We start from the raw sequence: 21,444 nt of genomic DNA, 5'->3' as shown, positions 1-21,444 counted from the left end.
GTTAAGGCAATGTGGATGTGGAAGGTAAGTAATGCTGAAAGGAAGAAAATACTGCGGTCATCTAGAGAAGAGGGGGGTCCTGGAATAGCTCAGGGGAGCAGGAGAGTATCCCCTCATGGGTCAGGTGAGAACCTGCCTGGATCCCTAGGACAGCACTTGGTCAGGGCTGAGCTGATCATAGGAGACCCCAGCCCTAGACTTGGGCTTCAGGTCTCATAGCCGATTAGACTGCGTGTTTCCATTGTGTTACTTTGGTGAAACCAAGCCTCTTTTAGGGATCACACACTTGAGGGAAGCCAACTTCAGACTCCAGGTTGCCCTAAAATTGAGGAGGAGGCAACGGTGTGTGTGTGTGTCAGCGGGGGCACTCCACTGAGTTCATTCTGACAATGACACTGTGTCTCCTGAGCCCTGTCCCCTGGCTACATGTGATTTGGTGAGTGTGTACACTGCTGGGCCACATGTCACTAAGGGTTGTGTGGCTAGGCACGAGGGAAGCTGGCCTGGCCTGAAGCCCATGGGTGTCAGTGAGAGATGCCATAGAGGGAGGGGAGGTTTGGGTTAGAGCTTTGGGTTACAGCTAACAGTGATATACTTTCCCCATCCAGCTTGGTACAGTGTTGGGATACGAAGAGAAGACCCTCAAAGATCCTGTGAGCACTGGGCTCGGTACACCTGCTGAGACTCCACCACTTAGTGTCCTGCCACAGAAGAGCCATATCTTGAATGGGCTTCCAAACAGGCAAGTCAGGCAGGACCTTGTCTTCGTCAACCCTCAGGGCTCAGCATATAGTTTTGCTCAGACTCAGGAAGCACTGGAGTTATGCACACATGCCTTGAAGCCAGCCTGGTGTAGGTGATGTGTCTACCCTTTACTCCAGACCTATACCAAACCATGTGACTCCTAGGGAAATAGAAGCACATCTACAAGAAGTCTGATGTTTCAGCTCCTGCATCCCACATTCAGCTCCAGATCGGTTCTATGAAAGGAGGAGGAGTCTGGGGACCAGAACCAGGAAGCAGAAGCCAGGATGAGCCCTGTGCTCCTACCACCCTCCCAGGGACCCTGCAAAGTTTGTTTCCCTTTTCTTCCACCTTCTCTGCCTCCCTTCTGTTGCCTAAGGAAGAGGCTCTGGATCCCGGTGAGTAATGCAGTATTGACAAGTTGCTTCTCTCTTCTTGGTAACCAGCTCAGTGAACAACAGATCAATTCGCAATCAAAGCTGCTTCCTGGGCCCCACACCACCCTGGGTGCTACCTCAAGCACTGTAGTCTAGATATCCAGGGTGGACTTCCTGCCTGCCCTCTCGGGGTAAAGGCAGGAGGTGTTGGAACTGTAAGCTATGGGGGTGCCAAGAAGCTAGCCCAGATCTGCTGGATCAGAGCCTAAGGATGAGCACCAGGTAGGACAGAAGGAGAAATTGAGGCTCTCACAATAAAAATTGTCCATCCCTGAGCTGAGGGACAGGCAATTCCCTGTCTGACATGGCAGGTGGGCTTGCTTCCTGGGGGAGTGTCCTGGAACAGGTCCTGCAGGTAGGGAAGGAGGAGGTATGGCAGAGGGGAAGAGGAATTCCAGGCAGGAAGTTCTGTAAAGCAGAACAGAACAGTCGTCTTCTTCTAGAGAGGAAGTGAGTCTGTGGAAATATGCCCCAGTACCAACCTTGACTTGGGCACTGAGAGAAGCAGAACGGCAGAGGGAAGCTGCCACTCTGATGTGCTCTTTCCAAGGGGGATTCCTCGAAGGGGAAGAAGGTAGAATTCAGGGACTCACTGAGCGGCAGATGCCAGGCAGAGGGGAGGTGGTGGTTGAGCCCAAGGAGAGGCAGAAGATCATCAGCTGATAATGTGCTGATTCTATCATGTTCAGCCATATACTCATCTACACCTCAGTTTCCCCATCTGTAAAATGGGGGTGGCCATGTTAGTTCTCTCTGTGGGATTTGTGGGGCTGTCTAAGAGGAGATGAGAGCAAGCATGTGTGTGGAATGGGAGCTGTGGAACAAACACAAGAAGCTGGGTCTGGGGTCCCACAGAGGACATCTAGGACCCCCCACATGGTGCTGTGTAACCGTGCCACTTGCAGACAAGATCCTTAGGTGTCTTCATCTGGGAGAGGAGAATAACAGATCTCTACACCACAAGACAAATACACATTGTCAGTGAGACAATGTGTCCCTGGCACCAAGTGGCTCAATTCATGTCACTGCTCTTCTGGGGAGCTGGGTGATTGGTGGTAGGACAGTAACACGCTAATCTGGCCACAGCTCTGGTCAGCTGCCTGGACTGGCCTGGCCTGACCTTGGGGGAGCCTCAGTTTCTGGGTGTTGAAAATTGAGTTGTTAATGTGAGAGCCTCATTCAGTTGCTGTGTGGCACCCTAGCTTATTGGTGTTATTTACAAAAACGAGGAGGGGGACTGGGATTGAATGTCCAGCTATTACGTCAGCGACTGGAGACGAGAGAGGAGAAAAGATGAAGGAATGGGAAGTGTGAAGAGAATTGAGGCACTTGAAGTTAGAAAGCCAAACAACCCAGGGTCCCCTGGGGCTGACTGGGACCCTGTTGCTACTCCAGCCTGGGAAAGCAGCTGAGCCACGCTCCGGTCTGGCCCAGCCCTTGGGCCTCACAGGAGGCTAGTCTCCCATCTGTCACTGATAGATGCTCAGATGGGGTGTCTGTGAGGGCTGCGGGCGGGATTGATACTCTAATCAACACCACATGAGTCACCAGCCTTTCTTCCCTACTCCAAACTGGGGGGTTGGTGGGTGGGGGAGGGTGTTAGGAGTTGCCAAGATGAGAGAGATTATTAACTCCACTGGTGAGAACCCCACTACATCCATGGATGAATGAGTGGGAGGAGGAAGAAGAGAAGGAAATACCAAAGAGCATCCTCTCAGGGGTAAGCCAGAGTTGGCCTAGCTGCAGCTTGGGCTCTTGGGTCCTGCCTCAATGCAGAGGGGCCTCCAGCATCATCTAGGTGTCGCGCCGACTCGTCCAGCAAGGAAGACACAAACAACCGGATCCTTCTCAACAGCCTTTATTGTAGAAGCGCTCTTTTAGATTTCAGGGAGAGACCTCGAATGCCCAGGGCGAGCTGCTTATATACCCTCAGCCCTGTTGGGGGGGGGGGGAAGCACGTGGAGGTGCGCGATTGGTCAGAATTGCAGTGCCTCATTAGCATATCACATTTGCATACCCCTCCAGGGAGGGGATGATTGGTCAGGATCGTGGTACCCTATTGGTACCTCATTAGCATACCCCATTCGGAAGGGGCTGCCGCCAAACTGAGTTGCGCATGCGCAGTGCACTGGTAGTTGATACCAGAGGCCTAGGCCGGCGCCATCTTGGCCAGCCAAGTCGGATCAGCTGCCGCACCATTTTTTGGCCAGCCGAGTCGGGTCGGAGGCCTACATCTAGGTGGCTAGCGATGAGGGCCCAGGGGACATCACCACCTCCTGTTTTCTGGTCCTTTTGCCTATAGTACTCCATCCTTTTGCTGTGTCATATCAGCCAGTGTCTTCACACTGTCCTTTCCTGCACAGGGCATTGTCTCTTTATCCCTCTGCTCTAGGCCTTGTGCCTTCCTGTCTGGGAGCTGACTGTAGGTCTCCACCTTATGTAGATCTGGGTCTTGCTTTGTCCACTGAAGTGGTGACTTGTTTCTTTCTGGCCTGCTTACTTGGGGGCCAATACTTTTTTCCTCAGTGGCTACCTGAGCTCTGCCTGGGCTGAAGCTGAAGGGCTTGGCGGTCCTACCTTGCTGCCTCTTCGGACAGCTGCTTTTGCTAACCTGGAGCCTGGGTACACACCGCCAGCTTCAGAAAGGTGGTCTATGCCTCTCCTGCTCTCTGGTTCTGAGGCCATATGAGGCCAGGCCCCTGAGCCCAACAGTCTCACCTGGAAAAGGGCTGGCCCTAGTGACACCCTGCTAAGGCTTAGCTGTTTGGCTGTGGATAAGTCAATTCTCTCTTTGCCCAGCTGCACAAACAGAGTGCACTCTACCTTCCTGGCCCCAGGAAATTTCAAGGGACAAAAAACCCAGTGGCCCGTGAAGGGTCAGGCAGGCTTTGGCAGGCCTGGGTGTGAGCAGATGCGAACTCCAGAGCTTGGATGCCAACCCTCCCAGTTCTACAGATTCTCAGTGAGGAAACGACACCAGAATTATTTATTACATAGCATGTTCGAAGCCAATGGGAGAGACATGAGACCCTGTCTCAAAACAAACAAACCCCAAAAGAGTTGGGAGTAAGAGACTAATCAGATGTGGGGAGAGACCACCAGAAGTTACCAGAGAGAAGATACTCTCTGAGTTGGTCCCTGGAATCACACTTCACTCTGTCTTTTCTCATTCAAATTTTGCACACCAATTTTGCACACCAAGACCACTGTTCCATAGAAATATGTGATGCGCCGAGCCAGAGATGTATGGTCACATGCTTGACCACACATGTCAGTGTGTCTGTGGCTCTCGCTGGCCTCATGGCTCCTCACACAGCTGTGAAGGTGCACCTGGGCCACGCACTTTATGCCTGCCCTCAAACTAGGATGTTGTCTCCAGGAGAGACATAAGGGAACCAAGAGTTAAGACCGTCTAAGTCCACACAGGGAAAGTAACCAGTTTGATGTTACACAGTCTGCAGAGCTATGACCTCAGTTCCAGGGCCAGTGTTGTTTATATAAGATGGGCGATGAGAGATGAATGGGTGGGAGGAGGAGGAGCAGTGGGAGGGGCCAAAGAGCATCCTCTGGGGTGGGGGTGAGGGTAAGCCAGAGTTGGCCTAGCTGCAGCTTGGGCTCTTGGGTCCTACCTCAATGCAGAGGGGCCTCCAATATCATCTAGTTGGCTAGTGATGAGGGCCCAGGAGACATCACCACCTCCTGCTTTCTGCTTTACAAACTTGGTTTCTGGGGGGCCCCAAGGCTGGCCTAGATGCCAGAGGGGTCACATGACTGGAAGGGGACTTGGAAAACCAGGGCTTGCTTCTTCTTCTCCATGTTAGGTGGAATGGAACCCTTACTCCTCTATCCAAATTTAATTTCTGGGTAAAATGCAAAAAAACAGAATCCTATGGCGAAAATAGTGGTATAGCCCCCTGCCCTGTTTATTACTTCAGTACCCAGCTGCCACCAAATGTCGTCTCCTGGTTCCCTGACCATGTCCATCAGCTCTTCCTCTCATCAACTGTTCCCTGCATGTTGTCCCCATCTGCCCCCGAGTTGTCTGTGATCTTCTTCTGACTGCGTCCCTTGAGACCCCTCTGTACCCCTCTCTTCAGTCAATCAGCCCTGGAACTGCCCAGCATTGACAGCCGCTCTCCGCTGAGAGATGAGAGTCTTTCCGGACAGCCCTTTGTAGTTGAACAGACACCATCACACAATTGGACTTAAAAAACCGGAGGCCAGTAAGAGACACCCCTGGACAATGAGGCCATTTGGGCCTGCTTCCCCCACACTGTGAGCTCTGAAGCTTATTCAGCTGCCTGCAGAGTCCTGACAAGATGGCAGAGTCGGCGGGCACGATGGTGGGCTGCACACAGGCTAGAATCTATGTCTGGATGCTAAGCCAGGCTCTGACTTGACCTTGGCCAAGCTCTGTGGCTTCCTCCCCTGCTTGGCAGTGTAGCTGATGACTACAACACGCAACTCGCTGATGTGGCCGTGAGAATTAGCAATGAGATGGCTGGGCAGGTAGCTTGTCAATGGAACTCTTGCCTAGCATGGGCACGGACCCAAGCTTGATCCCAGCACTGTGAAATTAACAAGATAACTCATGTGCTGTGTGTAGAATGCTGCCGGGGCCAGATATTGACTTTATACTCAGCCCTTAGCTGTGATCCATGGACTGGGAAGTGGGCAGGTACAACAGCCCCATGAACCAGTCATATTGCTGAAGCCTCCATGCACTCTGAACTCTATCTTGAACATGCTGGGAGATGTCCACCCTCTTCAGACACAGGAAGGAAGCTCAAAGTAGGTCCTTATCTCCTCTTGTGCTATGCCCCCACCTTCTGGAGAGGTTGTCTCATCCTTTCTTCCTGAGGTGCATCTAAGCTGGGCTGGGCTGACAATTCTCTTTTGAATGTCTCACCCAGCGATCCCTGCAGAGAACATCTGCTGCTTCCACAGGGCTGCCCCCTCCCCAGGCAAACAATACCCTCTCAGGGCCCCTCTCTAGTGTCCCCTCTGAGTCCTTTCTGGAACTCTGCCTGACAAGCCCACTATCCTGAGTCACCATCTGTCTAGGCTCTGTCCAGCCTCACTCTGGTGTGAGCGGCTGACCTAGTTGAGGGAGTTAGTGAGGGCTGTGTGTGTGTGTGTGTGTATGCGCGCATACGCACGCACATGCGTGTGCATGAGCGTGAGCACATATATGCTCATAGGCTCAAAGGAATGTGTGCATATGCATGTGTATGCATGTTTATGCAAATTATATGTGCACATGGGTGTCTACAGAAACGTTTATGCCCCTATGTATTTAGTCTCCTGTTCATAAGAGTTTGGGTGCAGACAAGACTGTGTACATGTGTGTCTACATGCGCATGTGTGTGTATCTGGGGTTGTATGGAACAGGGGACACACAGTGGGGTATGAAGAGCTAGGGGGACTCACTGACGCTCAGCAGATGATGACGAGCACAGGGCTGGTCCACTATCCATCAGGTAGAGGTGTTTGAAGATGCTCACTGTATAAATGGACAGGTTCCAAGAGAAGACTCAGGAGAGTAGGCAGGCTGCACACCTCTCCTCCTTGGCCTATCTGCAGAGGCTCTAATGATCATGGTTGGAGACCTCAAGCCCCTCTGGCCAGTATTCATTGTGTGGGCTCTATCCTGGACATGGGCACCCTCTCTTCCTGTTCTTGGTACCCTCTATGAGAGCCATGGGGGGAACAGCTCTGGCCATGAGCTCACATTTGGGAAGTTGTATGTCTTCTTTAAGCCTTGCCCCCCTCTTCAGCAACAAGAGGCTTATCTTCCACTGGTATACCAGTTTTGCCAGCTTGATGCAGTCTGGAGTCATGGGAGAGGACCTCAACTGAGAAAATGCCTCCATAGGATCCAGAAATAAGGCATCTTCTTAATGATTGATGGGGAAAGTCTCAGTCTATTGTGGGTGGTGCCGTCCCTGGGATGGTGGTCTTGGGTTGTATAAAAAAGCAGGCTGAGCAAGTCATGAGGAGCAAGCCAGTAAGCAGCACCCCTCCATGGCCTCTGCATTAGATCCTGCCTCCAGGTTCCAGCCCTGTGTGAGTCCTATCCTGACTTCCTTCAGTGATGAGCAACGCGATGGAGTAAGCCAAATAAACCCCTCCTCCCCCGGCTTGCTTTTTTTGTCATGGTGTTTCATAGCAACAAAACCCCAACTAAGGCAGGTGGGAATGGGCTCCCTGAGAGGACACATTTGATAGCAAAGGTCCCCCAAGTGGGTGCTGTCCTTACGTGTGTAAAGCAGGGATATAGCCTCTTCTCCTGTCATGAGACAATGACCAAGTCCTCGAACTGACTTAAATGAAGCCCCTGGATGTGTGCGTGGCACACAGTACCAGGATTCTGGTCATCAGATGGCCGGGTAAGCTGGCCACTGCTACCGATCCTGGCATATTGCTCTGTCTGCCTTAGCCAAGTGCAAAGTTGTCTTGGGGTGTTTTGTCTTTTAGGCAAGTCAGCCTCTGAGTAACTTCTTGTTGAGAGTGAGGTCAGCCTATTTCTTAGACAGAGTGGTCCCCAAGACTACTGGTTGGGATTCTGACGAGACTAGTTTCCTGGACTGGGGAGGGTGAGGTGCGATGTTTGGCTCTGAGATTTTAAAGTTTGCTGGGGTCACCATCTGACACCTAGGGTGGAAACAGAGCCCCTGGGTCCTGGGATAAGAGGTTTAGCCAGACGCAGGAGCCTCATGTAGGTGGTGTTAGTCTGAGAGGGAAGAGATGCTCGGGGAAGCTGAATTTGGCCTTGGAAAGCCAAGGCTTACTTTTATCTGGAACCAGGAGATGGAGCCTGGGGTCACTCATTTACTAGAGACATCACATACAAGGACAAGGACGTATGGCTATTGGTTTCCTCACATGTGAACTGGGGTGAGCCTGAACATTCCCCTGAGGGGTTTCAAAGGGATGCCTGGTACACAGGTAGTTATAGGCAGCAGCTTTTCTCTAAATGATCAATGTGTCCTTCATCATCCACTGCAGGACTCCAGCCCATTACCTGGATACCCTCCTTGCTCTGGATGCCTGATTATTCTCCCTTCCTTGTCTCATCCTGACAAGGGTCTGGGAGCCACTCACTAGTCCGCCAGCATGTGTCTGGTTGGCTGAGTTCCGGCGTTCCACTGGTCTGGTGTCACAATGCTCCAATTAAGATGGTCCGGTAAAGCGTGTGTGCAGATTCCTGATGGCATAAGGAACTGCATCAGAAAACATGCAGGGAAATAAAGCACTCCGCTTCCTCTTCCATCCAGTAATGGCCACACTGTTCCATATCAAGAGTCATCAGAGCGTGGGGCTGGAATAGGCAAGAGAGCCCGCCTATCGCGGCTCATGGATAAACAACCCGGCCTGTGGCAAATCAAACGGGAAAGTTGAAATACAGTTGCCGTTTAGTTCATGTTGGATATTAATAGCTTCGGGAATGGACTCCAAAGGAGTGGACAGAGGACAATGGGCAGCGGAGGGGAGAACTGAGAATACCATTAGCATTCAATTTCCTCAGAAAAACCGAGGAATGTCTGGGGGCACTGCTCTTTGGTCTTGAGGAGGAAAAGCATAAAGGGGGAGGGGCATGAGGCTCTCACCGGAAGATGCTGATGCCATAACTTCTTAATGGAAACAACTTCTAACGTTGTGGGTTTAGGTCCCAACACAGTGGTTCTCTAGCTGTGACCTGACCATCCCAGGGCAACTTGAATCTCTCTTGTACCTTGCATTGTCTGGACACATGTCCCTGGCTCAAGCTACTACTTTCCCTTATCCATGACATTATGCACATTGGTCCCTGGCTGCCCCATCAGATTCTCCTGGCCACTGTCTCCCTCTTATTCCTGGTACAGGAGAGAGGGCTGTGTTGAACCTGTGTTGGATGTACCGCTGGGGCTAGCACCGATGTATTTATTCCCCTGCTATCTCTCCAGCACAGATCTATTCTTAATTCCGGAGGTGACCTCCAACTCCTTCCTGGTATGACAGTCACTGGACACTCACAACCACTTGGATTATAAGGGCTGAGTTCCTTATGGGGAATAGGAATAACTCTTTGGTCAATTGATATGACAAAAGGACCCAGGCATGAGGCCACTGGTGGGTTTGTCTTGGTGACTGAGCCAAGTCAAGGCCACTGCCAAGATCCATGACTCCTTAGGTTCTAATCAATTTCTTGACATTTTCTACTTGGCTCCCAAAACATATGCTGTGGATACTGGCCAGGAAACAGGAGGCCTGGGGTCAAGGCTCTGTCCTGTTAGGATTCTGCGAAGACCTTGGGCCAGTCCCAGATGCTTTCTGAACTGTGTTAGGATCATCTGTTGATTGACGCTTTGATCTCCATCACAAGTCTCAGGGTTCGGCTACCTTCAGAGTCACCATCAGGGTACCACACAGAGCTCATCATTCAGTGAGTCTGTGGTTCCAGGAGGGTCCCAGGTGATCTGTTGACGGTGGTGGTCAGGATGCTGCTTTGAGGACTGCTGCTTCTCAAATGCCGATCTGTTTGCACAGAGCCCTGGGAGAGCCTGTTTCTAAGAAGGCAAATGCCTGGCCTCCTTCCCTAAAGACTTGGATTCCATTCACGGGATCAATTCATGTCATCGACGCTTCCTGGTGACTCTGATGTGGAGTCATGTCTGGGAATCTCAGGCTGCCTAGACTCAAACATTTTTCAAGTTTTAAAAAACGAGTCTGTGGCGTGGATATTGCATATTTAATACGTTCCATTTGATCCATTTTGGCAAGGTGATTGTTTGTTTTTCTTGCTTTGTTGTTTGAGACAGGATCTTAATTGTGTATATAGCCCTGGCTGGTCTTTTATTTGTTATGTAGTTCAGGCCAGGCTTGAACTTGTAGTATTCCTCCTACCTGAGCTTCTCAGGTGCCAGTATCGTGGGCGTCTACCACCACACGCAGATAAGTTTGGCAGGTATGCATTGTGAACCATGATTGTAACTAAACCACTGAATATAATATACCCATCCATCTCCAAAGTTACCCTCTGCCCTTGGTCATTCTTCTGCCTGCTTCTTCTCTCTACAGAGGTTTTACCATCTAGTGGATGGATGGGGAATTGGGGCGCACAGCAAGTATCATTTCCCGTGGACAGAGCAGGAGAAAGCAGGAATGGGTTCAGAGAAAGAACCAGGGAAGACGCTCAGTTGGCAAAGCTGAGTCTGTGAGCAGGGGCTGATCTAATGAGGGTCAATGGACTCTAAAGTTATACAAGAGAAAGACCCAGCTACATGCACAAAAGTAAAGGAAGAAGAAGGAGAGGAATGTTTCCAAGGACCCAGTGGGGAGGAGTCCCTACTAGGAAAGGGAGGTGGCCTTGTCAGTTGAGGCAAAGGCAGCCCCAAAGAGACTAGAAAACAGGGTTTCCCTGGCAAGGGCTGGGTTGTCATCTCTGTCTCCTCTCTTGTGATAGTTTAACAAACCACCCAAGAAATGCCAGGCACTGTGCCTAGCCACAGCCTCAAATGGGATCACAGACCCTGTGGTAGAAATAACCCCAGGCTAGTTGGGACACAGCCAGCCATGTGGCCCACAGCTGGAGGTTTTGCCAGGACATCCTTGTCACAAGTGGAGCCCAGGCTAGAGGTCAGAAGTAGGATGACTGACTGGAAAGTGCGTCCTCAAGGAGTTCACCACTGTCTGAGGATCCAATGGTAACAAGGAGGGATGAGGGTTCTGGTGTAGGTACCAGACCTACACCATCTCAGAGAAGTGCACAGCACTCGGGTTTCACAGCATGAAACTAGGCACAAGAAGAAATGGAGAAAATGGGGGAAGAAATGGAGAAAAATTCCCCCAGTGGAAATGAATCTCCAACCTCCTTCCCTGTCCTTCCAGTTTCTCTGATCACTTGCCATGGGCTTGCAGTGTGTGTGTGTGTGTGTGTGTGTGTGTGTGTGTGTGTGTGTGCGTGACTGTGCATATGTGTGCACGTGCATGTGTGCATGTGTGTTACTCTATTGTTCAATTGTCTGTTTATTCCAGTGTGTCAACTGATTTCTTTTTCTATCATGAGCTAGACACTCTCTTAGATATGTTCGTAGTGAGTTAGGCAGATTGGATCCTTGTCTATGGAATTTGCATTTTGGCAGGAATTAGACTCCTGAAGATTTTCTATAAAGACCTGAAGAAGGTGCCTATGGGGGGGGGGGCGGTGTTGGAAGCATGTTATATATACATCTTTGAGTCTTCTGTGGGATGGGAGACAGTCTGAATAGATGGCTGTCCTTGGGTTGCCTCGGCTTTTCATGCTGGCAAGGCATGTAGTATGTTGTTTTCAAGTCGAAGCATGTGATTAGTGTTACTCAGGTGTGACCCAGAACCTAGGGCACAAACCCAGGAGCTTGTTCTAGCAACGGTTCTCAACTTATGGGTCTTGAACCCCAGATGCCACCTATCAGATATCCTTCGTGTCAGATATTTACTTTACGATTCATAATGGTAACAAAACTATAGCAATGAAATAGCAGTGTAAATAACATCACAGTTGGGGGTTACCACAGTATGAAGAACTGTATTATACGGGTTGAAGCATTAGGAAGGTTGAGAACCACTGTAGATTCTGGGTCCTGACCACCTCACTCACCTTCAGTGATTAGAAATTAAAATTTTTTTGATTACATTTTAATTTATTTACTTAATTTTTAGTGTGTGTGTGTGTAAATGGAGAGAGAGACAGAGAGACAGAGACAGACAGAGAGGATAATTTTCTGGAGTTGGTCCTCTCCTTCCACCATGTGGATACTAAGGATGGGGCTTAGAACTCAGGCTTGGTGGCAGATGTCTTTACCCACTGAGCCATCTCGACAGCCCATTGAGAGATTTTGAGAGAGGTTACATGTTACCAGATCTGCAGAAATCCCTCTTCAATGAAAACTTTTCATTGCAAGATACATCCCTAAAATACAGACTCATGGACATGCAAACCTGAATCCTCACAAAGCTAGTCTGCCGAAGAGCCCGCCATCGATCTGGAACGGGCACCCTGTCCTCAGCAGTGACACTGCCGTCACTCAGCCTCTCTCGACTCCCCACAGAAGGGTAACTACCTTCATAAATCGGAACTCCGTAAATTACCTTCTCCCTTTTGTTGAACTTTATATAATGAAGTTGTACGGTATGTACTCATTTGTGTTTGACGAAATTTCCCTCTATGGTCTCTCTGAGCTTTATTTGTATTGCATGCTTGTAGCTCCTTCTCTCTGATATGTAGTACTTCTTTGTATGATTATACATAACTTATTTTTTTCCATTCTTCTGTTGATGGGTATTTGGACTGCTTCCAGTCAGGCCATTAGGAATGGTGCCTGCAAAGCTTTGTGTACAATGTGGTGCACGGATGTGCGTGCTGTAGAATAGGATGCTGGGGTCCCAGGGTCTGTCCGTGTCAGCTCTAGGAATACTGCCTGAAGAGAGGCTTCTATGGTGGCTTCTAGTGATCTGCCTCTTGGTCACTTTTCCCCACCGTGAGCATTTGCTAGGCTTACCTTCTCACCTTTAAAAACAGAGAAAAGGAGTAAAGAGAATTGCCTCTGGGAGAGCTATGGGAAGATGACAGCTTCTGCCTGTACACTGCATCTGCCTCAGAAAGCCCTCTAAGATACTCAGGACGGTTCCGTAGAAGGACCCCCACAGTAAAGATCTCATGGGGAATGCACTACTTTCAACAACCAGGGGAGTAAATGTACAAATTCAGGTAAGATCACAGCCCCCACCCCCACCCCATATCCTGGACAGCTTTGCAGTGGATAGCCTCAAACCAAGGACTCCATGCTTAGCTTGGTTGGATTCCTGGTCTACAGCGACTGTTTGAAGTCACTGTGTTTGTGGTAATCCGTTACATGGTAATAGATAGCAAATGCACCGCCAAGCATTCGTCTAGGAGGACTGTACTCATTATATTTCTGCCAAACACGTCAAAAGTCCCAGTTGTTCTGTGTACCTGCCAACACATGGCATTGCCCGTCTTTGTAATGTTGGCTGTGGTGATGGGTGTGTGGCAACGTTACATTATGGATTTAATTTTCGTCTCTCTGATGATGGATCAGTTGGGCACCATGTGTTAATCCGTCATTCATACATCGCTGTCTGTGAAGTATTTATTCCTTCATGTCCTTTGCTCATCCTTTCTAACATATCATTTATCTTTTCCTTGTTTGCTCATGGGAATTCTTTTATTTTATAGTCTAGGTTTGAGTTCCGTGTCAGGCAACTGTTTTTAAAATATCCTCTTCCGTTTTGTGGCTTATAGCTTTATCGTATTTCCTTTGTCTTAGCAGTATATTAAAATAGTTTCACATTTTAGAAAAGATAAGAGAATAGAGTTAATATAAGAGCTTTTGCCATGGGCTACACCTTTTGTTTACACGTGGTCTCTACACATGTGAACCCTCTACACACAGACATACAGACACACATAAAATGCAGACACAGACACAGAAACACACACACACACACACACACACACACACACACACACAGCTTTTCTGAACCACTTCAGAGTAAATTATATGCCTGATGGTCCTTACTCTCAAACAGGTGAGTGCCCAAGTATCTGTTCTTAGGATCCGGTCTCCATAAGCACACTAGAGTTATCGGAGTCAGCTTAGCATCCAACACTACCCCAATCTAATCTACTATCTGTGTGCTGATTTCCTCACTTGATCTAATAATGTGACTATGACATTTTCTCCTGCCAGTGTCTAGGATCAGGCATTGTATTCAGTTGACATGTCTCTTTAGTCTCTCATAATTGAGAGCATTCCCGTAGCTGGTTTTTGTCACTTATGACATTGACATTTTGAAGCATACAGTTCCTCCCCTTCTTCCCTCCTAAATAGAATAGTCCTCATTATTCATCTGATATTTTATTATGACTAGAGGAAACCCTGTATTGTCCTCTGGAATCACATGTAAACAGGCTTGTGTCCTTCTTGGGACACAACTAGTCCAGGACCCTTGCAAGTGATGCTGAGTTTGGTCACCTGGCTAGGGTGTTGTCCAATCTTTTGAATAGGGATATTTTTCTCTTCTTGAAGTAAACAATCTCTAGGGTTTTGCAGGCTGAGACCATGCAAATATTTTGCTTCTCACTGAAGTATCTTCGAACTTAGCTCCTGTTGGTTTTTCCTGTTTGACTCTGTTTTCAGAAGACTGGATATTCTCAGTAACCCCTCCACTGTTGCTCGTAGCCTGTCAGCAATATGCATGAGCAGAAACCCTCCCTTTGAAGTAGTTTAATCTGTTCTGTCATCTATCTATCTATCTATCTATCCATCTATCCATCCATCCATCTATCCATCTATCCATCCATCCATCCATCCATCCATCCATCCATCCATCCATCCATCTGTCTGTCATATCTATCTATCTATCTATCTATCTATCTATCTATCTATCTATCTATCTGTCTATCTGTCTATCTATCTATCTATCTGTCTGTCTGTCTATCTGTCTATCTATCTATCTGTCTGTCTGTCTATCTATCTATCTATCTATCTATCTATCTATCTATCTATCTATCTATCTCTTGTGTCTGTCTCTCTATGATTGAACTATATATCATTAATCTCTCATCTATTATCTATCATCTATCTATGATCTCTCTCATCTACTACCTATCTACCCATCCATCCATCCACCCACTAACCCACCTACCTACTCACTCACCCACCCAAACACCTGTCTGTCCATCCATCCGTCTATCCTATCTATCTATCTATCTATCTATCTATCTATCTATCTATCTACCTATCTATGATCTATGTATACATTTATCTATTTAGAATCTATCTATCCATATATCTGTTACCTTTCTCTCTATGAATTTTTGAGACAGGGTCTCTCTATTGTATCCCTGACTGGCCGAGAACTCATGATCTTCTTGCCTCCATGTCCCTGAGGCTGGGATCCCAAGTGTGAACCACCATACTTAGCTCTGAATATGCCTCAATTTTAGCATAATCTAACTTGGAAGAATTTTACTTTATAGTTTTCCTTTTTTTTGATATATTTCCCTTTATGACGTTTTGTGAGAAGTTCTAAGCAGTTTTGCCTACCTCATCCTCTTGAAAAATACTTCTTTATGTTTTTTTTTCTAAAAACTTTAGTATTAGACCTTTGGCCGGAGTCTCTATGAACCATTTGAGATTTCATAGTCTGTGTTGTGAGACGGGGTAGGTTTGGATTGAATGAGTCCCTCATTTGGGAACATGGTTTCTAAGACACAAGCATTAAGAGGTGGTGGCAGCATACAAATTCCAGCACTCAGGAGGCAGAGGCAGGTGATCTCTGTGAGGCCAGCCTGATCTACAGAGTGAGTTCCAGGACAGCCAGAGCTACACAGAGAAACCCTGTCTTACAAAAAACAAAACAAAACAAAACAAAAAAAACCCCAACTAAACACACACATACATGCAAAACAAAAAACAACAAACAAACAAATTAACAAACAAACAAAAAACAGAAAGGAAAACTAGGTGGGACCTTAAGATGATGAATTAATCATGGGAGGAGTGGGTTGGTTGTGTTGGAAGTGGATCTCTGGTTTAAAAAAAAAAAGCGAGTTTGTCTCCCTCTCCACTCTGTTTGGAACGTTTTCTTGCCTGTCTACCTTCACAGTAGGATGACATAACTCTGTCTTGTCATCTGACACAGAGCATGGCTCTGTGTGTCTGCTGGATAGTGCGATCTTAGACTCTTGACCTCACAACCATTAGGTCAAATGAACCTCTGTTGTTTACTTCACTTACTCTGCGGCAGCCTATGTAATGGGGGAACCAAGACAGGGGTCAAGATGAACCTTTTGTCCATATAGAAATTCAATCCACCCAACAATTTTAGTCATACAGGAAATGTATGAATTCCTCTCCCTTTATAAGATCCAAATGCTTTTTTATGGCTTATGTCTATAATCTCAGCACTGGGGAGGCTGAGACAGAAGGATTTCTAACTTGTTTGAGGGCAGCCTAGTCTACATAGTGAGCTCCAGGCCAGCCTGAGCTATAGAATGAGACCTTGTCTTAAACAGACAAAAGGAAAAACAGGGGGCTGTCCCAATGGGTAAGGGCACTGTGCAAGCAGAAGAACCTAGGTTCAAATCCTAGAACCCAAGTAAAAGCCAGCATGGCTCTGTGTGTCTGTAACTCCTATGTTATAAAGGGCAGAGGCGAGGACCAGTGGGGCTTTCTGGCTACCAGCCTCACCCCAGGTTCTGTGAGAGATCCTGTCACAAGGGGAAAAGGTGGAGAACAGTAGACGAGAACAAGCCATGTACTCTTCTGGATCTGTGTGTGGACAAGCACACACACACACACACACACACACACACACGCACACACCCATCCACGTACTCACACATCCATTCATGCACGCATGCGCGTGCACAAAATAAACTTAAAACAATAACAAAAAAAGGGTGAGACCATGGCTCAGTCGGTTAAGTGCTGGGGAAGCAGACACAGGAGCATTCTCACTGTTTGCTGGACAGTCGCTCTGGCCTAACTTGTGAGCTCCAGGTTCAGTGAAAGATTTTGTCTCAAAAAATAATGTGGTAGGCTGGTGAGAGGCCTCAGTTGTTGCTTTCTCAGTACGCTGACTTGAGCTTGATCTCTGGGGTGGGAGAGACCTGGGAAGAACGGACTCACATAGGTGTCTGTTGATTTCCATGTGTGTACATACATGTACACATATACACACACACATACATACATACATATACACACATACACACACTCACAAATAAATAAATTTAAAACAATTTTCTTTTTTTTTTTGGTTTTTTTGAGACAGGGTTTCTCTGTGTAGCCCTGGCTGTCCTGGAACTCACTCTGTAGACCAGGCTGGCCTCCAACTCAGAAATCTGCCTGCCTCTGCCTCCCAAGTGCTGGGATTAAAGATGTGCGCCACCACGTCCGGCTGTAAAACAATTTTTTACAAGAAGGTATAAAGCAGCTGAAATATTGATCTCTGGCCTCTAGTTGCTTATGTACAAGTGACCATGTAAACACTTGCTGGCCCGTGAAAACAAAACCAACCAAATAGCCAATGAAACAAACCCCAGAAGAGAGTCAGAGGCACTCTGGCCGATGCTGAAATCCTCTCTGGGTCCTTGTATGTGCTCTTGAAGGGACTAGCCCAAAAACAATGCGTCGCTAGCCAACTATGTGCCCTTTCATCTTCCTAAACAGCCACGAATATCCTGGAACTATGATGTATTTGTCCATAGTGTGGGACTCACTTTGCTTTCTTCATTTCAGTTTATCTCAGTACATCCTTCCCAGCGTTGCCACACAGATAGCTCTCCATTATTTTAAAAAGTTAAAGGATTCCGGATTACTTGAGTCATCTATGTCATGTGACGTGAGCAGTTAGAACACGTGACATAAGCAGTTAGAACACGTGACATAAGCAGTTAGAACATGTGATGTGAGCAGTTAGAACATGTGAAGTGAGCAGTTAGAACACGTGACATAAAAGCAGTTAGAACATGTGACATAAGCAGTTAGAACATGTGACATAAGCAGTTAGAACACGTGACATAAGCAGTTAGAACATGTGACATAAGCAGTTAGAACACATGACATAAGCAGTTAGAACACGCGATGTGAGCAGTTAGAACATGTGAAGTGAGCAGTTAGAACATGTGACATAAGCAGTTAGAACATGTGACATAAGCAGTTAGAACACATGACATAAGCAGTTAGAACACGCGATGTGAGCAGTTAGAACATGTGAAGTGAGCAGTTAGAACATGTGACATAAGCAGTTAGAACATGTGACATAAGCAGTTAGAACACATGACATAAGCAGTTAGAACATGTGACATAAGCAGTTAGAACACATGACATAAGCAGTTAGAACACGCCATGTGAGCAGTTAGAACATGTGAAGTGAGCAGTTAGAACACGTGACATAAGCAGTTAGAACACGTGACATAAGCAGTTAGAACACATGACATAAGCAGTTAGAACACGTGATGAGAGCAGTTAGAACATGTGACATAAGTAGTTAGAACATGTGACATGAGCAGTTAGAACACGTGACATGCTTTGGCACTTCCTTTAGTCTCCATGTTAGTTTTGATTGTTGTTTGTTACCAGGATGGCTTCAGGGCTCCACACTTGCTGGCCCGTGACATCTTTCAATAGAGGCATTCCAACACAGAACCTCTATGAGGACACAGATGACTGTGAGACCATTTAGGGTCTGGAAGGCTCTAGAGTCTTCTTGGACTGAGGTCAAAGGCTCTAAGATGCTGGTTAATGAAGCTGTCATAGTTAGTTAATAGTCAAGAGGAGGAGAGTCAAGTCAGGTCCCAAGTTGCCAAACCTAGACCTGTGTCCTGTCCAGGGCACAACTGGCCGCTCAGGCCACCAACTTCCTGATACCTCCCGGTCCTCCTGCCCTGCCTCCCCCATGGCTAAGCGGTACTTTGCTCGCTGCCTCACTGCCAAGGCAAAAATACCTGCTTCTTTCTCAGAAATCCCTCATTCTGCCTTGGAGGAGGAGTCAATTCCCCAGCCTGCCCGAAGCATTCATTTGTTTAAAACACTTCTAGTTTCCAAGATGCCCCTACGGGAGAGGCAAGAGCAGATTTAGAAGCAAGAGAAGCTGGATCCCTTAAATCACATGTTGGGCCAAATAATCAAAGAATCTTTCCCAAATTTGTCAACGGTGGTACTGGGCCTGGCTGCCCAGTAATGACTCGCTCTTGATGACAGATCTCGAGCAAATGCGTTTTGGAAGCAATCAGTATATGCTGAATAGGATTCCATTTTACAAGCGTTTTATCTACTCTTAAGGACATGGGAGATGAGGAAAACAGATAAGCCTCTCTATTAATATTGATTAGACCATTATATATCTGAAAAAGAGATTTCAGTCAGGGATGATTGCATCTCCCCACAGCAGCCTTCCTTCCTGAGTTGAATCATTTAATCTGCGCTCAGTACCGGGGTGTGTTGAGAGCAGGGCAGGTGTGTGTGTGTGTGTGTGTGTGTGTGTGTGTGCAATGGGGGTTGGGGTGTTGGGGGAGGATGAGGTACAGGAGGGCATTGAGCCTTTATGCTGGGCAGTGGGCAGGAGAGGGGTACTGGCTGCAAAGGGCTGAGGCACTTTCTTGCCTTCTCTATGGCTGCACATAGCGCTCAGAGAGGGGACCAACAGATGGTGACAGCGGCAGAAAGGACGGAGTTCAACTTCGGAAATTATGCTCAACTGTAGGAGTTCAGAAGCTGAGGAACCAAGAACCTTCTGTGGTGGAACAGCTAAAGACTAAGAGGCAGTGGTTATAAACTAAAGACCAAGCGTCAATGGCCATGCACACAGGTCTAGTTATTGTCGATGCTCAGAGAAAATAATAAGCATTAAAAAACGTCTGTCCTTGATGTGCAGTGGTGCACGCCCTTCATCCCAGCACCAGAGAGGCAGAGTCAGGTGGATCTCCATAAATCCGAGGCCAGCCTAGATTAGATAGTGTGTTCCAGGCCAGCATGGGCTACTTCATGAGATCCTGTCTCAAAAAACAAAACAGGACAGAACAAACCAAAGAAACTCGCCCTTGGGCTGAGGTAGGTGGCTAGTCCAGCATGCAGAAGATCTTGACTTTGTTCCTTGGCAAAGCAAGAACAAACAGATACAAATCAATCGACCATCAATCAATAACTTCCCTTGTCAGTAATCAAAATAATGCAAATTTAAGTTTAAACAATTTTTTTAAAATGCCAACAGATTGTCAAGCAGTCTTTTTTTAAAAAAAAGTCATCAACAACCAGGGCTGGCATGGCTGACAGGATAGCTCCCATTGTCTTCTGTTACCCTGGAAATAGAAGTGAGGACTGTGCGGAGCAGAGAAAGCCCTGAAGAAGTAACGTCCTGAGTGGATTGTGTTGTTGATGTGGATGCCGCCATGTCAAGGACCCCACGGAGCCTCTAGTCCCTGCAGGCACTGCAAAGCCTTCCCCTTGGGGTGAGGTTCAGAGGCATGATAAAACCTTCCTCAGAGGACTGCCCATCAGTGTTGGCAGTGAGTGCACTGCATCTCCCCATTGAATGTTTATAGGCCAAGTTTGTAGACTGCGTTCCCACATCTATGGAGACCGGCTAAACCTGTCCCCTTGATCCAGCGCTACACCACAAACCCCACCTCCTTGTTTATCTGTATGTAATGACTCCGCCTTCTCCTTGAGCAGTGTGCAATAACCCCGCCTCTTCCTTGAGCAGTGTGCAATAACCCCGCCTCCTCCTTCAGCTGTGTGCAATAACCCCGCCTACCTGTTCAACTGGATATATTAAACACACTGCGTTTCTGAGCTTTCTCCAGCAGTGAGGCTAGACCAGCTGGTTCCAACTTGTGTTCTCCTTCCCCCTTCCCTTCCTCTCCTCCCCTCCCCCTTCCTTCTTCCTCTGTGTGTGTGTACGTGTGTGTATGTGTGTGTGAGAGAGAGAAAGAGAAAGAGAGAGAGAGAGAGAGAGAGAGAGAGAGAGAGAGAGAGAGAGAGAGAGAGAGAGAGAGAGAGGTGGGGGTGGGGGATTCTGTTCAAGTCCCTGAAGTCCTGCGTGGATGCAGAAGTGGGCAACCCTTTCTTTTTGAAATATTTACTTTTTTAAAAAAAATTAAATTCATTTTAAAATGAGGACGGAGTTGTGTGGGGGAATGGTGGAGCACAGGGTGCTTCTAAATGTATGTTTTTCAGAAGACAAGGTCATAGTGTGGAGTGAGGCACCGCTGGAGACTATGGAGCATGTCAGCCCTGGCCCTCGAGGAACACACCATTTAGAAGAAGAAGCTGAAAAGAAGGAAACGAAGAAGCAGCTAAACTTCATGAAACGTGAAGAGCTTTAAAACAGAGAAAACGGGGAGCTTGGGTGGGAAACGGTGGTCAGAGAGAGCTTTCTCTAGTTCCTGGCCTTGAGTCAAGTCATGCATGAGGAAGAACAAAAGAACAAACAACAGCAGGGGTGGGGGGGTGGGGGGGGGTGGGGGTGGGAGAAGAGCATGTGCAAAGGCCCTGGGGCAAGAGATCTGTAGACGAACAGAGCAGAAGCCAGGGAGGACACGGAAGATGAGGAGACCATGTCGGCAGCAGCTGGAGGAGTGGGAGGGTGGGTAGGCTTTCAAGCGGAAGATGTTCCACAGGTCCTAATTGGTCATGGGCCAGGGGAGCCCTGCAGGGTTGCTACCACCCCTTTCCCACCCCCACTCCCAACTTCATGATTGCATGGCCGACAT

General features: G+C 47.8%; 1 long non-coding RNA gene across 1 annotated transcript in view; it reads left to right on the top strand.

Annotated features, from left to right (window-relative positions):
- Positions 1-614: 614 nt before the first annotated feature.
- LOC143438863 (uncharacterized) overlaps positions 615-21,444 on the top strand; it is a 57,211-nt gene continuing 36,381 nt past the window's right edge. The window contains exon 1 of the long non-coding RNA XR_013107430.1: positions 615-1,142. This is a non-coding gene — a long non-coding RNA (uncharacterized LOC143438863). The remainder of the gene's footprint in view (positions 1,143-21,444) is intronic.

Source organism: Arvicanthis niloticus, chromosome 26, assembly GCF_011762505.2.
Source record: "Arvicanthis niloticus isolate mArvNil1 chromosome 26, mArvNil1.pat.X, whole genome shotgun sequence".
NCBI classification, from domain to species: domain Eukaryota; kingdom Metazoa; phylum Chordata; class Mammalia; order Rodentia; family Muridae; genus Arvicanthis; species Arvicanthis niloticus.
The sequence above is the reverse complement of the archived record's forward strand: the minus strand, read 5'-3'. Positions and strand labels throughout refer to the sequence as shown.